Raw genomic sequence first — 9,282 nt, 5'->3', positions numbered from 1 at the left:
TTCCGTTTGCAGTGGGGTAAAGTGTGAACACTCTCCCCTCTCCTAAGACATTTGGCCAGGGTGGAAGTGTAAGATGAATACCCTCCATTGGGGTCCTCTACAGCTGCCTCTGACGTAGACCATTCCACCTGCAGCGCGTCACTAATGATTATTAATGAGGAGGGGCGGGGGATGTCCATTTGGAGGACGTCACCTGCTCATGAATATTAATTAGGGAGGCTGGTCGATGTGGAGTGACGTCACGAGCGTTAATGACAGACATTCCTGGGTGATTATAGTAGGTATAATGGGGGACGATTCAGGACAGTGGCCCATTGTCTCTCATGATCGCCTGTGATAGCCTTGCGCTACAAGATTAGCACGGATGGCGAATGTGACAAAGATTTGCCTTCCAGATTTGATCCGAAAAAACCCCACAAAAACGTCGTCCTGTTACATTTGCGCTTCGATGCAGCGTTATTAGCAAACGTCATGAGTGTTAAATTTCGATTTAAAGCTTTCGTGACTGCAGGGATTCATCTTATTGGTTCTTTCGGTAAAGTCACGTAGAAGGGAAATAATAAAATAATAAAAATAAAACATAATAAAATTATTCTCACGACGTTTCGGCCACAACGCAAGCAGCCGTCCTCAGGTGAAGAACAGGTCTGTCAGACGCTGTCTTCTCGACAGACCTGTTCTTCACCTGAGGACGGCTGCTTGCGTTGTGGCCGAAACGTCGTGAGAATTATATTATTATGTTTTATTTTTATTATTTTATTATTTCCCTTCTACGTGACTTTACCTAAAGAACCAAGAAGAGTCATGAGTGTTTTGTTGCATCTCTGTGCGATGACTTGGGAAAAGATGAGCACAGGAAAAAAGGGGGTGATGGGGCCGGGGGTGGGGGGAGTGGGGGTGCGGGGCCCGTGGTCAGGAGGGAGTGGGTGGCGAACCGCAGAGAACGACCACAATTGGAGAAATCACGGCCGCGAGAAAGAGAGCATTGCTAGGCCACGGCACAGACACTGGCAGACGAGCCTGGAAGTTCCTTCTGCTTTTCCCTTCTGTAAGTGCACGAGCGATGATAGGACTGAACTAACTCCCGCCAAGTGGAATGTATAATTGTTCGTAAGCAGATTACTCCAAAGAGACTCTGGGACCGTTGGCGTTCCACGGCGCTTGAACATTTTTAATTAAACGTCGGCTTAGGACCCCAAGCAAACATGGGGTTCCGAAATAATGAAAAAAAAACAGGCGTTGCACCAAATATCAGCCCAAATGGAAATCCTAGTTCAGTAAACAAAACGAGAATAATTAACCTGTCCCAAACTCTTATTTTGTCTGAATCTGTCTACTTTCAAGACCTATCTATTTTCATCCACATTTCTCTCACCTCGCTACATCTCTGCTTCAGTCGATATTTGTCACACCTCACGACAGCTCTACCTCTTTCCTCTGTCTCGTCGTCGGCCATCAGGAAGTTTATAAACATTTTGGGGTCAGCTCCCAAAATGTTATTATGATTAGCACCCCCACCCCACGCACCCCTTACCCCTTCCCCATGGACCACCAGCATAGCCGCTGGGACAACGCTTGCCCGTACCCCCGCTCGCGGTCTCCCGGAGAGCGCGTGGAAGGCATCGGCCCGCTATTTACCTGGTGCCGATGGCGCCGTGATGAATGTGCCGCGCCGGAGCGCGGAGTTTCGTGGAATCGGCCGCGTTTACTTTGGCTGCGGCCCGCTAGAAAACGTCCCTTTCCGTACGCTTAGGGCATTCCGCGTGCCCCCGTCGTGCCGTCGCAAATCCACGCCGCCAAAGTTCGGGCGGGCGGGCGGGCGGGGGGTGGGGGTATTGGTGTTGCGACGCATCTGCCGTGGACTTGAAATCGCTTGATGTTTTTGTTTGGCGAGGAAGCGTTTCAAATAACGTTTCTTTAAATCTGCTGGAAGTGGTCACGCACGATTTCATGGTGCGTGCTTTCATTTGTCGGTGGGAGCGGGCTCGTATGCGTTGCCTTTTGCTGCGTCTACTCGTGGCGACGTGCGGCACGACGTTGTCCGTTGACCTACGTCTCGGGGCGCGTCTGCACTCTCCACCTTGCGCTTATTTTTCGTGTCGATTTTTGTTTTTGCTTCCGTGCCAATTTGCCGTGATTTGATTTAATTGTGATGGCTTATTCCTGGTATCTTAATCTTAAATTGTCTTGCTGTGCAATTACATTTTATGCTTGCGTTTGCTCTCATGTCCCAGGTCTCTCTGTGTACAAGAGAGATTTGTAGTCTTAATGGGCTCCCACCTGGTTGTCAGGAAATAGTTACCAGTCAACCAACCAAAGCATGTGTGTGATTAAACATTAATGCTGTCCTTATGTGAAGTGTACGGCTTTTTAAATCTATAAAAATTGTCTCACTTTAAGGTTGAACTCGCCACTCCCAATGTAGCAGGACCCCCCCCCCGAGCCCAATACAACTCGCCAAAAGGTTCCAATGGGAGGGTTAACCAAACATCCGCGACAAGCTGTGCCGACGCAAAGGGACCACACGGAAGGGGGGGGGGGAGAAGGGGAATGGGGCCTGCTGCCTCCAACCAAGTGGGGACCTTGTGTTAGGGGGGGAAGATGAAGATTTAAACTACTACAGTTGTTGTTGTAGTATCATTTATTTAGCCGGGCGATTAAATTAAACCCACGCAATGACCCGGAATTGCCTCCATCGGCAGGAGGGGAAACCTGCAGTCACATATTCACTTTAAGATGTTTTTTTGTTCATGTTTTTGTTTTTTGTTTGTTGCGGTTGCACCCGATTCAAGAGCCGAATGGCTCACAGGGCTATACCTAATAAATGAACTTGAAATGAACTTGAACTTGGAGTGCTGGTTACTTGGCGTGGTGCTCCTCACCCACGGGCGGCGCGGAAACGCCCTCCATCCATCATCGCCTCTCGTGGAACGGCTGTCACGTCGAATGACAGAAATACTCAAGGCGAAGAAATAAATAAAGAATGAAAGACCGGAGTTCATTCATTAAACGATTGTGCTGGCCAAAAAAATACGAAAAGAGCTGACGGTGTCACCTCGAGTTCTCCGACCGCCGCGTGGCGATTCTCGTGAGGTCACAGTGACACGGAACGCAAGCGCGGCGATCGGAGGTCACCACCGGGGCCTGGCAGCCGCTGGCGCGATGGCAGTTAATAATAGTAATAATAGTTCAATTTGTAACGCGCGCAAATTTGCAGATGTAGTGGCCGCAACTCAGAGGCGCGGAGCCAAGCTCAGAGTCGCTCAAAAGCACGATTGTAGAGGTGAGTTTTTAAGTCTCTCTTGAAGGAGGCGATTGAGGTGATGCTGTGAATGTGCAGAGGGATATCGTTCCAGAATGTTGGGGCTGCCACCGAGAAGCGGCGCATAGACACGACCATCCTGGATCTTGGTATCAAGAGGAGGTCGTGAGTCGCGCTGCGCAGGCATCTGCCGTGTGCTGAGCTGCAAGTTGTCAATAATGAAGAAAGGTACGGCGGGCAGGCGGATATGAAGGCGTTGTGGCAGAGGCAGGTGATCTTGTATGTGACCCTACTGGCGATGGGGAGCTAGTTGAGAGCACGGAGACAAGCTATGGTGCAAAATAAGTTCAACAGACGTACATATGCCAAAACACCGAGGGCTCCTCTCTCTCTGGTGTCCCAACTCCCGATGGTGAAGTTGGTGATGCCGGTGGACGATCGCCGTTGTCGCTCGATGTCGTCATCATCAGGGGGATGATTTCCTCGCAGAATATTTTTTTTTTCGCTGGTCGGCTGAAATCGGTGGCTATGATGGATGTGGTGTGCTGGATGTGGAAATATTGTCAGGGTTGGCGGCCCAGACAGATCCAGCTGAAATTAAGCCCAGTTCTTCATCATCTTTGTCATTTCATTAAGTTATTGATTCGTGACGGATCCTCCCGGATCATTTTGACACTCTGCCTTCCTGCCGCGTAGGATAAGTGTTCCTATGAAGGAATTGGCGAATCATAACCAATGTAGCAGCACCCTCCTGAAAGAGGATTCTTAAGACTCGTTGAGGCAGTCCTGGGTCAACAAGCGTAACAATGATAACAATAACATTGCCATCGGTCGTTTTCACGTTCATCCGCGTGAGGGTCAGATTCACGGTGTTGCAGACTTTCAATGGATCGACTGCAATATGTATGTTGCACTTCTTTTGCACCATACGTAGCCATAATCGCAGGTTGGGGTGGAGTAGATAGGTGCGGGGGGGAAGTGTCTTTCAGTGGCGTAACGTGGCACGGCTGGGATGAGCCATGGCGCAAGTCCTGAAACGGGGTCCCAATTCAGATTTCCCCCTCTTTCTATTTAAAAAAAAAATGTTCCAGCTAAGGCCCACTGAGCTATGTAAGCTCTTTTTCAGAAGCGACCTGGCCATCACAAATGATTGCCCAATGAAGTGGCTTATTACGTGGAAATAAATAGCAGCCAAATAACTTTCAGCGCATGTTTCTAAATGTGGCGGGAAAAACTGGAGGACCCAGAGAAAAATCCACGCAACCACGGGGAGAGAGACATGCAAAATCCAAATATACTGCAGGCGTCAGGGGTCGGGGGTCAGGATCGAACCAACGACCTCCTGTATACCAAGCGAGGTAGTTCACATCTAGCCACCGTGATGATGGTGAGAGAGAGACACGCAAAATCCAAATATACTGCAGGCGTCAGGGTCGGGATCTAACCAACGACCTCCTGTATACCAGGCGAGGTAGTTCACATCTAGCCACCGTGATGATGGTGAGAGAGAGACACGCAAAATCCAAATATACTGCAGGCGTCAGGGTCGGGATCTAACCAACGACCTCCTGTATACCAGGCGAGGTAGTTCACATCTAGCCACCGTGATGATGGTGAGAGAGAGACACGCAAAATCCAAATATACAGCAGGCGTCAGGGTCGGGATCGAACCCACGACCTCCTGTATACCGGGCGAGGTAGTTCACATCTAGCCACTGTGATGATAATGAGAGAGAGACACGCAAAATCCAAATATACAGCAGGCGTCAGGGTCGTAATCAAACCCACGACCTGTATACCAGGCGAGGTAGTTAACATCTCGCCACTGTGGCACTCTTTGTAGCACGGCCTGTGGACCTCGGCGTAGTTTAACCACGTGCACACCCGGGAGCTACGCCGCTGGTGACTTTCCAATGTCACGCTGATAACTTTTGGCACGGCTTGGAAGAGCGATGTGGCAGGGGCGGCTGCCAGGCTTGCCAGACGTGTGTCCTCACCAGCTGGGTGAAGGTGCGAAAGATTCTGGTCAGCAGCCAACGCCGAGTTGTTATCGCCCCGTGTTCATGTCAGCGTTGTGTTCGTTGTAGATACACAGAAATATGTGTCATAAGCCAGGTTTTTCTTTTTTCTTTCTGGCAACGGTCCTTCTTCATTCGGGGGAGAAAATAGTTTTCAACTGTTTAACCTGGGCAGGTGTCCTTCGTTTTGTCTTGGTTGTGTCTGTGCGTTCTTTGTCTTTGTGTACGCGTGCCAATTGTATGAGCCGTAAGTGTAAATACACTTCGTTTACATTTTTTTCGATAGACAGACACCAGGATATCAGCACGGCTGATATCCTGGTGTCTGTCAGGACACCAATGGTGGCGCAGTGGTTAACGCATTGCGTTATGATCCCAGCGACCTGAGTTCAATTCTCGGCCATAGCTATCATCTGGAGGAAGTGGTGTCGTGAACCTGTCCTGCGCCACCCCTGGTGTGTAAACATCAGCACTGGGAGACGAAAGTGGTCAGGCTTAGTACGTCTAAAGGCCACAACGAATGCTTGTACGACGTGCCAGCCATAATAGGTGCTCGCTAACAGCAGTCACTTCACCAACTGAATAGGGATGAGCAGGGTATCTTCGTGCTTTGCTTATTGAGTGTGAACGGCTGTAGATATTTTTACAGAGGTATTCACCTCGACAGTCGAAGGGTGTTCATTTACTAATGATTAAAAAATTAACCCGTAAAAACAAAGTTTTTCACTATAAATCCTTTATATGCGTGGCATCGGTTTTATTTTATTATTCATTTCTGTTTTTCTTGAGTAAGAGTTTCATTTTTATCACATTGGTATTTTAAATTAAATATAAGGAAAGTCGTATATAAGGATTATAAGGTTTTCAGTTTTTGTATGATTGTTTATATTGTAAATTTTTGTTGTTTTCTTGAATAATTTTCTGTGTTTAGGAAAAATATATGATTTTGTTAGTGAAAAAATGTTTTTCCTAAAAAGTGGAAAATTTTGGAATTTTTTTTCACGAAAATAAATTGTCACGCACAACGAGTCTGTGTGCAAAATGTCAGCTCAATTGGATTACGGGAAGTGGGTTAAAAAACGACCGAAAGATTTGCATGGTCGTAAGCGCGCAAGCAAGCAAGCAAGTGAACTTAATATAAAGGATTTAAAAAGTGGATACGAATGTTCAAATCTGAATTGGGACAGAGGCGTACATTTGCAAATGATGCCACATGCTCTGTAATGTTTCCCCTTAGATCGTGAATGAAGCAAGAGTGATACCCAAGCCCTTAATGCCTCGCAAGTTGGCTCAGTAGCACGTGTGTCCAAAACTGTGCCAATTGGCATCAACACAGCACAGGTCGACATTAACAGCATGTCATCAATGGTCATTTTATTTACTTAGATTCCAAGAACACAGGATGAGATGTTACTATCCTCTGTGCAAGCACTTCCAAGAGTTCATGAACAGTGAGCCTGGTGAAATTTGGGGAGCGCATCGTCAGTAGTGAACCTTTGGTTCCTAGGGTGTTTCGGCCTTTCACACTATACACCCTCCGCAAAGGCGGCCAGCGACAGGGTGATCAATCCTACGCTTGCGTCCCATTCCCAATTAGTCATAGGAGTTGCCTTGTTGTTGATAGCCAACATCCCATTAGCCTGGACCAGCCGAGTATTGGAACCACAGCAAGGAGGGGCTGGGTCCGATTCCTCCCTTTGGATTTTTGTTATTTGTTTCTATCAGGACGTTCTCCCCTGTTCTGCATGGGTTTCCTCTGAGTGCTCTGATTCCCTGCCATAGCTAATAAAAAAATGCAATGTAACCGGTATTGGCCAAACATCCCAATGATGACAAATGACCTGCAAATTACTTAGTTGGGATCAAAGACAAAGATCCTCCGTACAGCCTTAACAGACTGTTAGAGCAAGTTCTGTTAGCGAGCACCTATCAAGGCCGGCATGGCACACGAATGGGGTTGGGTGGCCAGCACAACGCCCCTCTGCCTTTGTCTCCCTAGCCGCGATATTTACACACTGCACCAGGTACTCATTTGATGCTGAGTCTGCCTAGGGGAGGCCCAGGACCGGTTTAGATAATCGTCACTGGTGTTGGCCGTGAGCGGGAATCTAACTCGGGGCGTCGGGTTCATAGTGCAACACACTACCTGCTACACCACGGCTCCCCATAGTTGTGATCACACAGCAACATCGCTGCCTCTACTGCAAAACACTTTGTCGGTCTCTCCTAAAAAAAAACGAGTCTTGAGACTCGAGGAGGCTCTCCTAGGTATCCAGACGTAGTAAGAAATATAATCTAGTGCGCAGACAGAATATACATTTGCGTGGGGCTCTGTGGTCTGTGTCACTGCAAATGCACCTCTTGTCACCATTTCCTGCAACCGCCCCCCTCCTGTATCCCCAGAGCGACCGCAGCCGAAACGCTCGGACCTCTGTAAGCGGAGACGCGTTGCCGTTGCACCACCCTCCGCGAGGAGTGACTCTTAGCGGCGGTCACCTCGGGTCAGGACTCTGGCTCACTCGCGCGCTTGGGTGCGTGGACGCGTTTTTTTTCTTTTCAAAAACGATTTTTCGCTTATACTCAAAACATCCGCTCGATCGGTGCTGTGGGGACACGGGGAGAAAGAAAGAAAAAAATATATATTCCGCTGGGGGCTCACACCCGCCGCTTTCATTGAATAGTGTCACGGTTTCCAGAGAAAGGGGGACATTTTTCGGAATTGGTAATGCCAGGACACGCGGCGTTTCCGTCACGTGACGTCTGGCGTAGTAATAATAGTCATATTATTGTGCGGCCCCTTTGGCAGTCCACTGCTGGATGGATGAAGACTGCCCCACGTGTATCATGCGTGGGCGTTGTTTGGCCATACTTCACCACGATGAAGGAAAAGAGCGCAGGACCGGTTCACATATCGATTGCCACCGATGATTTCTGTGGGCGAGAATCAAACTCGGGTTGCCGTGTGAATAGCGCGGTGTGCTAACCATTGTGCCACCGCTGCACCCCGAGGTGGACTAAAGTGTTTACGTTCGGTGGTGATAAATGTATTTACAATATTGTGCAAATAATTGCTTCAATGCACGTATTTGCACATGTCTATATAATACAGCCACTTCGATGTGCACAGAATGACTCGATGAATAAAAATTTGAATTATTTCCCCGTGCTGGCAAATAATAATCAATGGCTCATTATGTTGGTTGGTTGATCTTGAATGCCAAAGAAGGGCATTCTAACTAAAACGCCACGGTCAAGCCTCTCAAGAAAAGTCGATCCTGATTTACATTCTATTTAATCGGATTGTGTAGAGCTGCTGAATCATCAGGCATTCATATATATGTGCGTACGTGCGTACGTGTGTGTGCAAGTATTGGGAGCGTTGTGGCACAGTGATGAGTGCACTGCGCTGGGAACCCGGCCACCTGAGTTCGATTACCGGCCATGGCTACGGACATCGGTGGCTGAGAGTGATGTCTGAAGCGGTCCTGGGATTCTTCCCCCTTCACTGATCCGCACTGGCAAAAGTGGTGAAGTATGGTAAAACCCCCACGTTCGATAAGCCTGGGGATGCCTTCACCCAGCATTGGATTAACAAAGGGGATAGCACTCAAAAATCCACACGGATGGATTTAGAGCTTATTTTGGTACCGAATATTGTCCGGGTCACTGGCAGATTGGAGTTGTGAGCACGTGACTAGTAGGCACAGCCAAGGAGAGACATATACTGGATGTCGTTTACCAAGAAATATTTTTTGGTCACCGACCCAGAAATGAGGCTCCGAACATCACCGTTGTCGTCATCATCGTCATCATCATAATTCCACGACGCGCTTGCTGGAGGATGCAGCCATCTGAATGCTTCTGTGGGGACCCTTGCTCTCCGTTTTCCTCCCACGTGGATACGAGTCCTTCACGAAGGAACTCGCCAAACATCGCAATGCTGCGGGCATCCTCGCCAATGCTTTCCTCACAGATTCTCCATCGGTGCTGGGTGCGGAAATA

The sequence above is a fragment of the Lampetra fluviatilis genome, chromosome 30 (assembly GCF_964198595.1).
Source record: "Lampetra fluviatilis chromosome 30, kcLamFluv1.1, whole genome shotgun sequence".
NCBI lineage: Eukaryota > Metazoa > Chordata > Hyperoartia > Petromyzontiformes > Petromyzontidae > Lampetra > Lampetra fluviatilis.
The sequence above is the reverse complement of the archived record's forward strand: the minus strand, read 5'-3'. Positions refer to the sequence as shown.